We start from the raw sequence: 18,478 nt of genomic DNA, 5'->3' as shown, positions 1-18,478 counted from the left end.
CTCTGATATCACCACTCTCACCACTGGTCCTGAAGGGATCATCTTCCTGGATTCCCTGTGTTTCTAGTTCCTATCTGTACCAGTGTCCATCCTCTGGTCTAGCTGGATTTGTGAGGTAGAATTGTGATAATGATAGTGGGGGGAAGAAACATTTAAGAATTAGAGGAAAGTTGTATGTTTCCTTGTGGCTACACTGCATGCTGACTGGCTCATCTCCTTTGTAAGGGGATGTCCAGTTACCTACAGATGGGCTTTGGGTCTCCACTCTGCACTCCCTCTCATTTACAACGATATGATTTTTTTGTTCTTTTATACCTGTTACCTGATCTTTTTGACACCTCGTGGTCACACAGGCTGGTGTGCCTCTTCCATGTGGGCTTTGTTGTTTCTGAACTAGATGGCTGCTTGTTTAGCTTCAAGCCTCTAAGACCCCAGACGCTATATCTTTTGATAGCTGGACATCATCAGCTTCCCTTGCCACATTTGCTTATGCACACATTTGTCTTCAGCGATCATATCGGGAAGGTGGGCACACAATGATATGGTTTTGTTTTTTAAGAAACTATCCTTTCTAACAACAATGCACCATTAAGGTAACTTTCCTCAGGAGTAAAGTCATAACATTTGAGTAAACCAAGGCTAGACTCAAAGCCCTATTCTTCAGGAAAATATTATAGGATTTTAAAGATTTGCCTACAAAGGACAAAGGAAGACTTGAGTCTCCAGAGAATAGATTGCATGGGAAACAATTTATTCACTTTAAAATGATAAAAGAATAAGAAGATACTGATGGGTAATACAATTTCCCTGTTTGGGGCCCACAGAGACATTCTTATTTTGATTTTGTAGTTGGAATAATATCTGTAATCTCAAAGAAAACCCTAAATATTGTCAGAAGAAAATGTCTAAGTACACTATATTTTAGTACACAAAGATCTCTACTACAGTTTTTTTTCAAGTTTTATTAGGACTTATCCATATGTCCTACAATTCAATATTTCAATCATATCAAGAAGAGTTGTACAATTATCCCCACACTCAATTCTAAAACATTTTCTTCTTCGCATTCCTTGTTATTCATGAAATTACTTTTTTTTCCCTAATTGTGGCAAAAATTTACTGAGGAAGACATGTACCGATTCCACAACTTCTACATGCATAGTTCAGTGTCATTGATTTTACCCTTCGTGTTGTACAGCATTGTTGATATCTTTTTCCAGATTATTACACTAGCATTAACATATGCTAAGTGTCCTTTAGCTATTATTTTTACCCCTTGTAGAAACCATCTTATAAGAAAAAGCCATGCCAAATGAATGCCATTATTTTCACAGATGCTTCTCCTGATGACTTATTAACAGAATACATTAAAGTGTTTCAATATATTTCTGATGATGCTGTAGTGGTTTTGCAGTTCTCAAAAAATTTGCACCTTTCATGGGAGGAACCAGGTATCATCCTGGTCAATTATTGCACAGTCACCACTGGTCCAGAAGTAGAGCCTTGCAAACTGATGCTAATCAGGTTTCAGAAAAGAACCCAGACTGAGGAAGACTAGAAAGGAAAGTCTAGAAATCTATATCCAATGTTCAGTTGGTGAGACTTCTTAGATCTCAGAAATCTGATTGATCCACTAGTGAGATAGTTAAGGTTTATTGTGCCAATCTGACCAATAAACACATGTGGGATTAACTGAAGGGCGGAGAGATAAATTGGCAAGGTGAGCCTTGCCTTTGGAGTTCTCAGGTCTCTTGCTTTCTGATGGTTGGACCAGGTGCTGCTGCCTTAGCCAGCTCCCTGCTTCAGCTTGCAAGGCTCACTTCCTGAAAGACATCCCTGAGGTGAAGCCATATGGACCTACCCTGATGCAGCCCTGGATGCTGGAGCAGCCCTATGGAGACCCCTGCAGCGCTGAGATGCTTACATGCGCACTGATTTGGCTTTCCTCCTGCAGTCGGCATCATGGCATGTGTTTTGTGAGATTGAGGAGGACTTTGTAGATTGATGTCAGACATATGGGCTAATGTCAGACTTAAGGGCTTGGACAGCACTGGGTTGGGATGCTCTCTTTATGTACACTTACCTTTTATATAAAACTCTTTTATACATATGAGTTTCTGTGGAGTTGTTCCCCTAGTTTACCCAGACAAACACAACTAGCAAGCAGAATTCCATTCCATTGTGCCCAAGGTCACCACAAGTCAAGGAAAATCTTTATCAGCAAGTCAATTTGTAGAAATAAATGTTTTTGCTTTGGGGATATTTTTGCTTAATTTATCTAAAGCTTTATTTCAAGAAAGCTTTCCCACTGACAGGGCTGATGAAATAATTGATCATTACTCAATGCACATACTGCCATCAAGTGAATTCCTGTTTAGTGCAACCAAGACAGTTAGTGCAATCATTACAGGATCACCTAAGGTCATCTTTCTACCTCAGAGAAACTGTGGGATTGGACCATTGACCTTGAAGATCACAGCCCAATACCTCCGCCTCAGTATCTCCAGGACTCCTTATTAACCGTGCGTGTGCTGGGGGCTATATGGCATGCAGTAGGTTCGCAGTCGTAGTGGCACACTGCTCAGTGCCGCACCGTCCTCACAACTGTTCTTGAAGGCCTTTCTATGCAGGCTAATGGCAAACACCATCAAAGCAGGTGTGCTTGTTTAACACAGTTGGCTGATTTAATACAGCACATATCTTTGGGTGCACCTGTATATTATTAAATGATAGAGGACATCAAATACAACCCTTTCTACAGAAGTAGGAAAGAAATTTCAAAGAAAAAATGTTTTACAGACCCCATCTTTATACCTAACCCAATAGTCTACTACTCTAGAGGAGAAAGTCACTGACTTTCCTCACAGGAGCTTGCGACTAAAGCCGCTTTGCTATCAAAGCCTGTATTTCTGACCCATTGTCAGCACTGAGACAATATCCAAATATTCCCCAAGAAAGAAGCACAGTGCACATTGTGATTGCCTGATCAGCAACAGGGAGCAAGTCGTTCAGAAATCTCATCCTGGGAATTAAATACGGTCTGTCACATTTCGTGGCACATCCTCCACTGTGGGATTGTAGAAAGTCTCGGTATCACTGTGGCAGTCACGTAATCTCCTGTCAACTTGAACAAGGGGGTGGAGTGTAGACTGTCAATCACGTCATAGCCAGTGATGCCTCTGTGTGGGCATGACCTTCTCCTGAGGATTCTGGGACTCCTGTCTTCTTCTCTGGATGTGAGGTATCCTCTCTGACTCACCTTCCTGATGACAAGCCTCTCGGAGCCACTCTGATGGCGGCCAGAGTCCTGGAGCTAGAGAAGCCAAGTGCAGACACGCGCCAGCGCTGACCTGCTTTCATTGCCACTGGGTCCGTAAGACTTTCCACCCACTGGCCTGTGATCTTCTGCACTGCGCCTTATTGCATGTGTTGCGTGAGTCTGAAAAGAAATGTATAGACTGATATTGGATATGCGGGCTGATATCAGACTTATGGACTTGATCTGGACTGGGCTGGGATGTTTCCTTAATATGCAATTACTCTTTGCTATCTAGCTCTTTCTTAAACCTATATGAGTCTCCCTGGATGTATTTCTATTCTACTCAGACAGACAGTCATGAAGAATCCTCTTGTCTTCTTCAGCAACACAGTTCATAGCCACACCTTTCCTCCCAAAGCAACCCTCTCTGCCAGTCTGACAATGTTGCTCTGTTTTCAGTGTGCTGGTTAGCTTTTGATCTACCACCTAAATGGTATTATTGCCGTTTGTGAAAACCATCTCATCATCAGCTCCGATGAATATAGCTTTCACGACTGGTAGGTAGGTCGTAGTTTATAACCAAAGGTACTTCTTGTACAACATTGCCATGAGCCAACAAGTCACAACTTAGTAGTGATCCTAGCACGGCTTGAGGCTGATCAGAATGTCCTAATGAGCACAGCTCTCTCCTGGTCCATATCACTATGCTACGCAGAAACTGCTAAGTCCTTAGGATGCATTTTCTCAGTGAACCAGTCCACCCAGCGCCTAGTACTGAGGAAAATAAAAGCCTGTGTTATCGTCAGGGTCGCCTACAAATCACAAAGTGACTCCAACTTCTATTCCTCTCCTTTAACATCAATATGAAACTGTTTGATTCCTTCAGTGGTCAATTGTTCCTTCTTCGCCAGAACTCACATTGACTCCCTCATGAACTCCTTAATCACTTCCAACACATCTATCGGCATCGTGTCAGAAAGCAACACCACCTGAGTGCTTGTACTTAAGTTTTGAAAAATCTCATGAAGTTGATCCTCAAAGCCTCGGTTGAACATTTCATCTGCTTCACTCACAACAAACATTTTGATTCATTTTGGAGAACGACACTGTCTGTTTAACATAACAGATACTCTCCTGGGAGTACCAACCACAACGTGCTGCTTCAGCCTGCACTTTGTGCGCTTCATTTCGAACATTGGTTCTACCAATACGTGCATGGCAAGTCGCTCCCAGGTAGTCTGCAACTGCCAAGATTACCTTTTGGCTCTTTAATGCAAGGGATTACAGCTCTCTGCAGAATAGCTGGAGGTTTTAAAAAACACAAGCATAGATACCCCAAGGAAGAGACTCCTTTACACTCATACCATCTGTGGTAGTTATATAATTGTCAATTTAAGGATTAGGTGTGTAGGGGTGGAGGCTAGCCTGTCAATCAGATCATAGCCAATGAGACTTCTGTGTGGGCATGGCATTCTCCTGAGAATTCTGGGAAATCTGTATGCCTCCTTCTTGGAGGCAGGAGTCAATTCTCTCTCTCTCTCTCTCTCTCTCTCTCTCTCTCTCTCTCTCTCTCTCTCTCTCTCTCTCTCTCTGTAACTCCCTTGGAGACTCTCTGCTGACAGGCTGACTTTTCTGGGAGATAATGCAGCTGACAAGACACATGGAACTACCCTAGTGCCCTGAGCCAGACAAGTGACATGGATGCACTCAGACTTCTGAAGCTGGAGGAAGCCACAAAGAAACCCCTGCCAGCACCGAGATGCTGACAACACCACTGGACCCAAAGACTCTCTACCCACTGGCTTGTGATCATCCTGCATTCAGCATCATTCCATGTGTTTCATGAGTCTGAAGAGGACTTTATAGATTGGTATTGGATATATGGACTAATATCAGACTTATGACCTTGGACTGGACTGGGCTGGGCTGTTTTCTTAATGTACAATTACCCTTCATATAAAACTCTCTCTTATATACATATGAGTATCCCCATGAATTATTTCCCTACTCTACCCCGACTAACACATTATTAAAGTTATCAACAATCTCATTCCAGTTGCTCCCGATGACAACATAGGGGTCTTTCCCTCAAACTTCCCTTTGCCAAGCACCCTTTGGATGGAATCCCATGCCTTCTGCTTCCTCGAACCACCTTCCACCCTCCACGAAGCCTTCACCATGGCTGAGAGCAAACCCTACAGCCAGGCCCACTGCTGGCCGAGGGCAAAACTCAGTCCTTCTCTTTTTACACGGCCCCTCCATTTAGCAAGCGTGAGGTCCTTCTCTGGAAACTGGTCTTCTTGATGCCATTTCCAAATGATGTGGTGACTGTAGCTGAGGATAATTAGATCCTCCCCAACCATCTTAAATGCATGTTGGGCAATTTAAGGATCTCCCTTCTTTGTAAACATTGGGCAAGGAACAGGGTTTGGTGGGGAGGAGGGAAGAGGGAGGAGGGGAAGAGGGAGAATAGGAGGCATTGTTATCAAAGACCATATCCTCGGATTTGCACATGATATAGCCTTCTTCTTTCCCAGCATGCCTCACTTTGTATAGGCAGTTTGTTTTCCCTCCAGTGGTCCTGGTGGTGAGTGTTTCATTGCGAGCTGAAAAGTTGATGGCTTGACTCCACCAGCCTCTGTCGAACCTTGATGTAACAAGGCTACTGCAAAATAGGTGCTGCCTGGGAAAGCCTACTTAGTCCTAGAAGGATGCTGTGGATTGAACTTAATTTGACAGCAAGGGGTATCCGTTTGTGGTTCTTAGTGTTGCTGCTGTTGTTTAAATTGTCCTCCTCGTTGGACCTCCCATTGGGTACACAATAATAGCCCAGTGTTGTGGGGTTATGTCCAGACACTACGCGTCTAAGATATACATCGAGTTTTTCCACTGGCACTTAAATTTCTTTTGTTATCGCTTCAGAGTATTTCCATTCTCATCTCCAAACAACAATCTATATTTTCTTCATGGTATTGTGAATTTGAGTGTAGACTCCCCAAAATAATAGGAAATAGGAGACTCGTATGTTACCTTTTCCTTTTTTTGGAAGGGGAGGGTGGGAGAGAATTGTACTTCTGATGTAGAATGGAATTTTTAGTAAACGGATGGTCACTTTTCCCAGACAGTTCAGCAAACATGAAAACCTGAAAATACAAACGCAAACAAATTCCTGAGGAGTGATCATGTGGAGCGAGGCCGTGAAGGGTAATTGGGGTGGTAGAGCTGAACGAGGAAAGGGGGAGCAGCGGGGAGGACAGCACTTAAGATAAAGTGCTAAGAGCTCACTTGCCTCTACCTGAAATGCTCATAGTAAATAATTTTATAAATGCTTCCACTTTTTTACGTTTACTGACAATTTTTCCTTACTGCCTTCATGTAGTGATTGATTTGAAAGTACTTGTCTGAACCAAATGGAGTCAAATGGCTTTGCTTCACTCCCACCATCATTTCTCCCCTTATCTGTACCAGCTTCCTCCATGCCTTGCCTCTTCTTGACCAGAAATCTGCTTTTCATCAAGCATGCATTGACTTTTTGGGAAATATCATTGTACAAAAACACACATATGTAATTTGAGTTACCTTCTAAAATAAGAGAACCAATTCCCTCTAAAAGACAGTAAATCATCTTGCCAGAATCCCCAAATTTGAGTGATTGAAAATACGTAATTGCCTATTCACACATCTTAGGAAGGCTAATAGAATAAACAAACCTACTTAAGAATTCAAACTTTTAAGTGTCTCATGACATTCTGCTATTGGTTTTTGAGCCAACAAAAAAGGGAAGGCAATAGTTTTCTTTGCCTGTTTTGCATATTAAAGAGTCCCTTTCTATGTTTTCATGCCATGCTGTTTTTCACATGTGGTTAGTCATCATATTATTTGATACAGCTTCAATTGGCATACAACTTACATAGCTAAGTTCAGGGCAAAGCTGTGCAGAAAGACTGTCCTATAACAAATGCATGGGAGGGGGTGCAGTAACTGAGCAGCACTTGTCAGGGAAGCATAAAGAGGAACCTAACCTTTGATGTGAGAGACCCCGGTCAAGCTGTGAAGAACAACAAGGTTCCTCCCCTGCCGCAGCAATGCTTGTTGACTCTATGTTCATGAAAATAATGCCTTAAGAAAAATTAAAATACTGTATTTCTTCAGGTTGTACAATTTAAATCTTTTCTCTAATACGCTGAAGACATGCAGGAAGCCAACATGAGATAATATTATTTCATACAGAAGTGGCCTTTTAAAGAATCTACACATGACTTTGTCCACCTGGAGAACCAGCTATCATTTTCATTCTCAGCATTTTGATATAGAGATGTCCTATTGGTCAACCTGAAGGTCATTGTCATAGAGTCTATTTCAACTACTGGCAACCATACACAGGAATTAAAAAGAGCGCTGCAGCCCATAGAGTTTCAAGGCTGTAACTTTACAGAAGCTGACTGCTGCAAGTTTCTCCTGCAAAGCAACTTGTGGGTTGGGGCAAGTATCCCTCCAGTCAGCAGCTGAGTGCTTTACCACTGTGCCACGGGGGCTCTTGTGAGTTACTCAGATCCCCAATTCTCTTCTGGTTCTTTCACCAACCAACCAACTCGCTTTCATTCCGTTGATTCTGCCTCATAGCAACCCTGGGATTTACAATGTGTTGGCAGGGCAGACACTCGCCTTTCTCTTGAGGACCAGCTGGTAGGTTTTAAAGTACCGACCTTGTGGTTAGCAGCCCAATGTTTTTGTTTGTTTGTTTATAATTATATGTAACTCATTCTGTTGGGGGCTTGCACAACTCTTATCACAATCCATACATCCATCCATTGTGTCAAACACATCTGTACATTTGTTGCCATCATCATTCTCAAAACATTTACTTTCTACTTGAGTCCTTGGTATCAGCTCCTCATTTTCCCCCTCCCTCCCCACTCTGCCCTCCCTCGTGAACTCTAGATAATTTATAAATTATTATTATTTTGTCATATCTTACACTGTCCGACATCTCCCGATACCCACTTTTCTGTTGTCCATCCACCAGGGAGGTGGTTATATGTAGATCCTTGTGATCAGTTCCCCCTTTCCACCCTACCCTCCCTCCATCCTACCAGTATCACCACTCACACCATTGGTCCTGAGGGGATCATCTGTCCTGGATTCCCTGTGTTTCCAGTTCCTATCTGTACCAGTGTACATCCTCTGGTATAGCTAGATTTGTAAGGTAGAATTGGGATCATTACAGTGGAGTGGGGAGCAAGCATTTAGGAACTAGAGGAATGGTGTATATTTCTTCTTTGCTACACTGCACCCTGACTGGCTCATCTCCTCCCCTTGACCCTTCTGTAAGGGGCTGTTCACTTGTCTACAAATGGGTCTTGGATCCCCAATCTGCATGTCCCCTCATTCATAATGATATGAGTTTTTTTTCTTTGATGCCTGATACCTGATCCCTTTGACACCTTGTAATCACACACACTGGTGTGCCCCTTCCATGTGGGCTTTGTTGTTTCTGAGCTAGATGGCTGCTTGTTTATCTTCAAGCCTTTAAGACCCCAGATGCTACATCTTTTGATAGCCGGGTACCATCAGCTTTCTTCACCATTTTTGCTTATGCACCCATTTGAGGAAACTGGAATAAAATACACTCCTTAATTCCACTACTTTTTATTGCAGTAAACTTTGATGATAGTAAAAAGTTCGTTCCAGTCATCAGACTCAGTTGCCTAGGTAGGTATCCCTACATCTGCTCCCCACCCTCTCTCTTGCTGATGATATTCCTCCACCACCAGAAATAACAATGAACCCAATGACCAAGAGCATCCTCTGAAACATGTCACCCGAAGTCAGATCCACTACCCCAACTGGGTGAGACCAAGTCATAGAAACTGGAAAGTAATAGGGGCTTACAAGAAATGTATATCTTGAAGAGCTCTTGAGTAGGGAGGTAATAAGGTGAAATATGCTCAGGAGCAAGTAAAATGGTAATTATACTTAAAGTATGACAACATGGAAATAGACTGGCATAAGGGACACAAAAATGCAATTCTTAATGCTGCAGTATAACTGAGAGTCGAGGGTGGAGGAGCAAAAGGAGATGGTGCATTAGAAGAATATTTGAGAGGGAACATGTTTCAAATTCTTGAGAGATTAGAACCTGACTAAATCTAAATAGTAAAAGGTACATACTTCAAAATTCATTGTTTGGAGAAATCTAAGTAATAAAACAGATAAATGCTTCAAAAATAAAGAAGACATTCAAGACTGGGAGCATTTTGTTGTCAGCTGAACACAGAAAAATGTTTGGAAAAGCAATCACTTTGCTAGAAATGTGAGTTTCACTTTAGACACTGTGAGTTTGATGTAAATCCCTGATCTCGGGGCATATGACTCAAGCAGATGCATGATACTTTCACAGTAACTCTCTGGTGAGGAGTCAGGGTGAGAGTTGGACAGGAAAACAGGCATCTGCCTCAAGGTGGGATATGAAACTTTGAGAGCCGGGGAACAGTCCTCCGAGGGCCGACAGAGGGAAGTTCAAAGGGTGGAGGCAGAGAGAAGAGAGGGAAATGGAGTGCATAGAAACATGAAGGTGCACACAGACAAGCCAAAGAAGGAGCGTCTCTTCACGAAATGTAGCAAGGTGTGTGGGATGAAGACTCGCTTGATAGTTACAGAGTCTGCGGTTCTGAAACTACCATCGTTGTCATGAATCTTCCTTGGGTGTAACTTTTTCTAAGTACAGTTTTAGGATGAGATCACCACATTCCACAGATTGCTCCAGTAAGATTTTAAATTCTTTACAAAGCAAGCCAAGTTCCCTGTGTTCAAATATACTTTGAAAATGTTCCTTAACACACTGTTTAACAGATTTTGTGTATTGTAGGGCTTATTACTTTTGCAATACTGAAGTGTATCATGAGTGTTCGAAAAGGGAGATACAGTTTGCAATGTTTGCAGAATTAATTTTATAAAGGGATTATGCATGTATGTCATCTAAAAGGATTGAGTTCTAGAGAATTATGAAAAAATATTTAAATATCTCAATGACAAAATATTATTTAAATATCAGATTCAATCACAGTATGTGATTACCTGACAGATTTGTTTTATTTTAAAATAACAGACACAAAATGACAGCAATAATTTTTAAAACTCTCTTTAACCCATAAGTTCATACTTATTGTTCCTAACTCATTTCCATCCTTATTTACTAGTGTTATTCCAAACGGTCAAAAATGGCATATTAGTAGACTAACCCAAATGAATTATGTTCAAGAATTTTTTTAACAATTTATTAGGGCTCATACAACTCTTATCACAGTTCATACATATACATACATCAATTGTATAAAGCACATCTGCACATTCTTTGTCCTAATCATTTTTTCTCCTCTTTTCTTTTTTTACCTTTTATTAGAGACTCATACAACTCTTATCACAGTCCATACATTACATACATCAATTATATAAAGCACATCCATATATTCCCTGGCCCATGTTCAAGAATTTTTATACTGACAATAGAACAGGAAAATTTCTTTTAAAATATTTTCCTTGGCATATATTTCACATATCATACATTTTAATTGTTCAATCATATTAATAAGAGTTAATAATCATTACCGTATTTAATTTTAAAACATTTCTTCCCATACTCACTGTTGTTAGCTCCCAGTTCCTCATCTCCTCTGCCATGCCCGTAGGCAAAATCTATCTAGTTTCTATCTCCAAAAATATACTATCCTGAATTTTATAAACAAACAAATAAAAGCCCAACAACAATGATGAGACTAAGCATAGTAAAACCTCAATAGAAAAAGAAACAAAAATATTATTAAAAACTGAAGTCGCTTTAAAATGAGTCAAAAGGAAGATCAAATGACGAAGTATGATAGGAAGTCTATTCAGGCTGTGTGATCCAAGGATTGTAAATAATGAAATCCAAAATTGAATTCGGGGGTATTATCAGAGCTACAACGGTGCACACCCATTTTGCAGAAAGCTATTGATGAGAATGAAGCCCTGGTGGGGTAGCGATTATGTGCTGGGCTGAGGACCACAAGATCATCAGTTCTAAACCACCAGGGCGTGTAAAAGGAGGTGTTCCGGTGCCGTGAAAAGTCACCGTCTTGGAAACCCACAGGTGTCTACCCTGCTCGATAGGCTGGCTATGAGTCCACGGCGACTCCGTGACAGGGGGATGGGTGACAGTGGACCAGAGTCTCCACGTGGCTTAAGCCGCCGGTGAAAGCCCTCTGCCTAGAGTCCTAGGTTGTGAATAGCTTGGTTGGCACAAATTTATAGGTTTTTCTGTCAAAGATATTATTTTGTATAAGAAAATAAAATACTTCCTATAGTCGTGATCTAGATGTTCAGCTGTGGCTCTCGATTTGAAGAAAACAAGCAAGTCATCGCTCTTGCCTCCCTCTCAGATTTAGTTCCCGTTCGTTCACTCTGTCTGCTCTTGTTCAAGGCTAGTCCTCCTGACTTGTCCTCGCTTCTCAAAAATGCTCTCGAGATTCGTTTGCAGTGTAGTGGGGCTAAGCTCTGTAAACAAATCTCAACTGCCTGGAAATCTGACCCACGACAGAGCTCAGCGTTATTTCACTGTGCTTCTCCAAACTTCATTCAGAAATGTATTAACATACTTTAATAATATGCATACATGGGTAGTAAAAAGATGAACCCCCTAATAAAGTTAAGATGAGAACATTCATTTAATCACCCCCCAAACTATTGATATTTCCTACTTTCATTTCTTATTATTCTTTTGAGTACTCTTATTCTATTATGTGCAAAAATGTGTGTGATCATCTTTGTTTTGTTTTTAAGTCATGCTACATGCCTTCCTAGCACTCAAGATCATAGCAAAGTGAATAAAGGCTTACGAGATGGTCATGGATGTTCAGAGACAGTTACTCGGGGAGTAATGAAGTGGCAATTGATAGGCTGACTGAGGGGAGAGAGAAAAAGAAACTTGGAGATATATTATTATAGTGTAGAGGATTGCATATTCCTTAAGATTACACACATGCCTACTCAGGGAAGGCCCAAATATAATGCAGACTCCTTTATGTTAGAAAGAATGAGCATGCATGATATACTTTATTCAAAATGTAATCCAGAGAGTCAGTACCTGAACGATCTCATTCTGTACTTCTGGGTAAATCAAACATCGATGCCAATTTCGTGGGTATCTTTAAATACATTTTATACCACGTTTTCATTTTTAATTATTGTTGTTCTTTTTACAGACATTCTTGGTCAAATTCAGTAGCATACATTGGCTTAAGTGGAAATTTTCTCAGATGCATTTTAAAACATTTGTTCTGAGTGAAACCAGGGAAAGTGGTACCCTGGATTTTCATGGTGCAGAAGTTCAGAACAGTGGAGGTGAGCCACCCGGCAGTCACCTAAGAAGATTAGATAAGTCAATCGCAGTATCCATCCAAAGATGAAAAAATCCGCAGGCATATTTTTCAAGGAAATCTAGTTTTCCTTCTTTCCAAGCCCACAGCAAGTTCATCATTTTGAACATCAAATGAGATCCTCTGCTTCTCAAAGGGCTGTGATTATACAGCTTCTCTCATGCAGAGTAGAAAATGTGAATCAATTATCACTTTAAATTTAGCTCCATACATTTCAACTCAGTCAAACACACAGGTAGAAGGGGCTTCGAAAATTTGCATGGAAATTCCATTACCTTTTAAATCAATTTCTCCACAGACTTTTGAAGTCCTCATACATACGCGAAAGTTCTTGGGGGTGCAAAGAGCGTGCTTGGCAGTGACCCATAGGTGTCTTGAAGGAGAAACCTACTGATACGCTTCCCCCCTAAACAGCCAGGACAAGTTATTTGGAGCTGGGTTCTACTCTGACACAGATAAGGTCACCATGAGTCAAAATTGATATCACAACCATGAAAACAACACACGTGCTATGATTTTCTGGCTGAAATAATCCCCATTTTTTCCTCCCACACTCTGCACCGAGAGACTCCTTCCTTTTGCAATATTGCTTGCCCAAGGAAGCATGTTCTTTTCAAATGCAGAGAACAATACTGCAAATTAAAGTTCTGTGTTAATGATTCCATCTTATGGAGAGAGGTATCAGAAATACTGACGTCTGTAGACCCTCGCATATCCGCAGTGCCAGAGCTTCCAGGAGGAGCTTAAGGTCTCAGGGCAGGAGCAGCAAGCTCCGGAGAGCACTTGTGCAGAACTCACTTCACATGCACGCATCAAAACTCACTTCACACGCACGCAGCAAAACTCACTTCACATGCATGCATCAAAACTCACTTCATACACACGCAGCAAAACTCACTTCACACGCATGCATCAAAGGAGGGCAGCCACAGTGTTTTAAACAAACAAGTAAACCAATAAATTCTACTGCTCTCTACATTAATGGAGCTCAACTATAGAGAGAGCTCTTTTCAACCGTTGTCTTAAATAGGAGACTTTTGTAATACAGAAAACAATGGGCAACCATTGTCAGGTATTGATTTTTTATACCTAATTGTGACTCAGTAATTTCTTAAATATAAACTTGTCATTCTAAATCTGTCTCACTATTGTGGAATTTTTGCTGAGGCCACATTTTCCAATCTTAGGTAGGAGTTATCAACTACCTACTGAAATGTTAATGCTTAGCTCCTTTACGTCTATAAGAGGGGGAGCTTAGAATTCTTTACAGTAAGTGTACATGAGTATCAGCAGTCTTCTCTGGAAAAGAAACAACCCTGGAAAAGTAAAGTGGTTTCTTTACTTTTCACCTGATACCCTAGAGTTACAAAAGACAGATAACAAATACGTTGTCATTGATTTTATGAAATATACAGTAAGCAAATTACCAGGATATACTGTACTTAATATCCCAAAATATTTATCACATATCTAAATAGAATTAAAGAAGCAAAACACCATGTGGAAAATGATATGGTGGCTCCTCAAATAACTGGGACTAGAAGTACCATAGAACCTGTAAAAGTTCTACTTTATATACACCCGACAAAAATAGAGGACATAGCAGGAATCGCTGTACGCACAGTAATATTTGTAACAATGGTATTCACAATAGTGAGAAAAATGGAAACAACTTTTTTTGTTCATGGGTACAAAATGTTCATGGGTAGAAAAACAGATAAACATTGAGAAACACATACAATGAAATACTATAAAGAATAATGATGATGTGTGATCCAAGGATTGGAATCAATAAGATCCAAACCTGGAAGAGGGAATGATACCAGTGTCTAATTTAAACATTCAGTTGCAGAACACTATCTATGACTAGGGAAGCACAAAATCCATGTGCAGTGTCCCTATATGGATGGAGTCACCAAGGAATTCCCACTGTCCACACACTAGAATGTGAACAGCCCTAAAATCAAACAAAAAACTTTATAAAGAGGTTCTTAGTAAATGAACGTATATTGGAATGTATCTCGCCATTACATCTCCCTTTGGACCCACTTTAAATTAATCCTAAAATTTTAATATTGTTTGCTTTTTCTTACACTGAGACCTTTCATTGTTTTATATGATCATTGTTACTAGATTTTCCCCCTATTTTTGTTTGTTTATTTGTTCTGTTTCATGGTTTCCTCCACGGGGAAGCCAGGATTTATGAAGATTGTAAGTGAAAAAATAATTACCTGGGAGTACAAAAGGAGATGATACGGGAAATGGGACAATGCCAATGGGCACAAGAAGGAAGAAAATGGTCCAATATTTCTTGTGGTGATGATGCACAACCCTTGGTAATATGATAATATGATTGAACTACTGAATTATATGATGTGTTAATTAAAGCTCAATAAAATTTATCTTTAAAAAATGAATAATGATGAAATCTTGAAACATTTCATACCAGAGATAGAGTTGAAGAGCAGTATGCTCAGTGAAGTATGACCAAATAACAGGACAAATGTTATGTGAGACCACTGATTCTTTAAAAATACAAGAAAAGGCTCAAAAGAAACAGAGTTTGATGGTTACTATGGGAGAGAGAAGAAAGGTGGAAAAGAGATAATAGTCTAGAGCAGGAATCAGCCAACTTTTGAGACAGAAGGGGGAATCCTGTCCCTCACGATTTAAAATTAAGAACCAGAAATATATTTTTAAAAACAATCGAATTCACTATTATCTTAATAATATTCTTGTAATTTTTTTCAATTTTACTTCAGAACCACATGTATATACCAAAAGAGCTGCTCCTAGCTCTCAAGCCACAATTTGCCAACTCCTGGTCTAGACATAAAATAAGGGTTAACTCTGAAATGGGAAGATAGTATACTATAAGAGGAAGATGATGGAGAAAATAAATGTAAGGAATGATATATTTGAAAGGAAAAATATAAAGTAACAAGATAAGCAAAAAAAACCCTTCACATAAAGGAACAGAAAGAAGTAAAAGAGATAGAAATAATGATATTAAGCTAAGATATACAGGAGGGGATAGGAAACAGTGAGGAAGAAGATCATAGGATCAAGGTCAGAGGAAGGCAGAGGAAGGCCTTAAGCCTTGTTAATATGTAATATATGGGGCCTCTTTATTTTCTTACTCATGAATTTCAGCAAGATATGCCACACACACACACACACACACACACAGGAGTTACAAAGAGTTCATGAAATAGAATTAAAAGATAATGATTTTTTCTATAAATGTTATGAATCTCCTTCATACATGTGTGTGTCTTAGCTATGCATGATGTAACTTCATAAATATGACGATAATATTAGTGATTGATCACAAAAGTGTCATATGAAGTTGTAGTGGAATGAAATGAAGTGTATTATAAAAATTTTAGTGCAGGTACAAAAAATTTTAATAGACACTATATTTTCTATAAAAAGAATATTCCCCGTGTTCTACAACAAATAAAATGAGCCAGTGAACTTTATAGTTGCAATAATAATGTAAAATTCTGTTGGCCTCCCACAACAAAATTTGACTTTTATCAATTTTCCCTTAAGTGGTTCCTACTTCCACTTTGGTACTTGCTTCATAATATGTGTTATTAATAAACAAGTGACAAGATGCCATTAAAATGTCCAAAATATATATAAAACAAATTATTCTATATATTTTAGAGATCTTCCATCTTTAAAATGCTACAATAATAAAAAGATACTTCTTTCTATTCTTTGCTCTGACAAATTCCTCAATGATTTCATCACAATTAATCTGCCACACCATATTCATTTCCACCCTTGATGACATTATGGATTGGCTGTTTCTTTGAATCATTGTTGCACTCAGAGGAATGTGATGTCTTCTTTGGACAAAAACGAATGTTCTCTAATGCTATTTGTTTAACATTAAAGTTAAGAATGTGCATAAAATAATTTTAACATTGGAAATACGCATTGATTTCATCTTAGCATGAAATAATACATTCCTACATGTGTAAATAGGGTCTTTCCTGAATCTGTTAACTTGGATAAATATTGAACTGCTAGGTCAAAGCATCAAATCTACCAGCTTCTCTTTGGGACACAAGTCAAGACTGTCTGCTCCTGTAAAGATTTCTGGCCTTGAAAGCTTAATAAAGGGTCCGAATTGATTCAATGGCAGTGGGTTCTCACAGGTTTGTATTTAACCTGCACAGTGTTCATGTGGAGTTTGTACACTGAATAAGGAAGAATGAAGAAGAGATGTGCTTGAATGCAGGTGCCGGAGAAGAACATCGAAAGCACCATCCAGGTCAGAGGACAAACACAGCTGTCTGGGAAGAAGCATGGCCAGAGTTCTCCTTGGACTTTGTCATCCATGCTTTGGACATGTTGTCAGGAGACACCCGTGCCTATGGGTGGGAACCAACTCAACGCTCCCTAAGAGCAACAAGTCTTTTGGGACCCCTTCGTGAATTCTTCATTGGGTACTCCCACACTGCTCTCAGAAAGGAAATCTTTTTGAAAGAATCCCCTATATGCCTGCCATTATTTTCCTGCAATATTGAAGTGCATTGATGTTGGCGTAGCATGTGATTATAAGAAATTTTTCTCAGGAATTCCAACCATACTTCTTGAGCACTTCCATCATTTAATATCAAGCGATGATGAATGGCTTGCTAATAAGCAATATTGGGCAATATTCGTTTGTTGTGATGTCACAGTTTTTAAAACCTCTTTATTAATTATGCAAATACCCTGCTGATCACTGGTAGAGATGTGTACATGTCTTCAATTTTACTTTAAATCCTGAGGAGCTTGACTATTCTAATGAAAATGAGGCACATTCCACATGTCCAATGCAGGTATACTATAGTGTTCGCGTTTAGCAAGGTTGCAAACATTCTCTTTGGGTAACCATCTTTGTCTGATTTTCATGGCGTTTGGAAATAATTTCATTTGTTTGTCATTGGATGCTTTTTGTAGGGCCCTTCATCCGTCCTCCTGATTATTTTTGGTTTGTGTAAAATAACATATAAATACCTATGTCGTTTCTGCTGTCCTCTGATGCTACAACTTCTCAGTCCATTGACATCCAGTCGGGGTCACATGTACTGCAAAGATGATGATACAAATCTAAGGGTATTCTAAATCTCAGGACGTATTTTGCAGATGACAGCTATGTCATAGGTCACTCGAGTATGACGCTGCTGGAGCCGTGGCATGTGTTCACGGAGAGAGAACGAAATGTAAGGACATACCTGATTGGCCTGAAGTAAATGGTAAATATAACTTTCTTGGCATACAAGAACTATATAGTTCTATCAGGGCTATTGAGCACACTACCACTTCCCTCCCCCTGCAGGGCTCCCTTTCCCTCCTGTGTTGTCTGATTGGAATCTATAGGCCTTTGCTTTGAACAACGGGGGCTCTTGTTTTGTTAATGACTGAGTCCATGCTTATCTTCTTTACTGGTGATGTCTTTGCACAGAGTCCAGCGTATGACATCAAGAAAGCCCAGCCACCTGTATCATCAAAATACAGAAAGATGAATCAGAGGAAGACTTGAAAAGAGCCCACTTTAAAAGATGAGGCCGTTAGAAGAACTGTGGTGGGCTCCACCTGCTGAAAACAATTATGGGAAAGTGCATGATCCATAAGGAGCACTGGCACGATGTCAAAAACAGCACAAAAGAAAGATATCAGGTTAGCTTGAGAGAAAATGTTCTTTTAAATAAAATTTTAAAAGAGGAGTTTCTTAGTTATCTAGTCCTGCCAGAACAGAAATACCATGAATGAGTGTGCTTAAGAAACAGAAGTTGATTTGTTCATC

General features: G+C 39.9%; 1 pseudogene; it reads right to left on the bottom strand.

Annotated features, from left to right (window-relative positions):
- Positions 1–3,029: 3,029 nt before the first annotated feature.
- LOC142442323 (eukaryotic initiation factor 4A-II-like) lies at positions 3,030–4,570 on the bottom strand (annotated as a pseudogene).
- Between the last annotated feature and the right edge of the window lie 13,908 nt (positions 4,571–18,478).

This window comes from Tenrec ecaudatus, chromosome 3 (assembly GCF_050624435.1).
Source record: "Tenrec ecaudatus isolate mTenEca1 chromosome 3, mTenEca1.hap1, whole genome shotgun sequence".
Lineage (NCBI taxonomy): Eukaryota > Metazoa > Chordata > Mammalia > Afrosoricida > Tenrecidae > Tenrec > Tenrec ecaudatus.
Note: the sequence above shows the minus strand (reverse complement) of the source record. Positions and strands in the feature narration are given on the sequence as shown.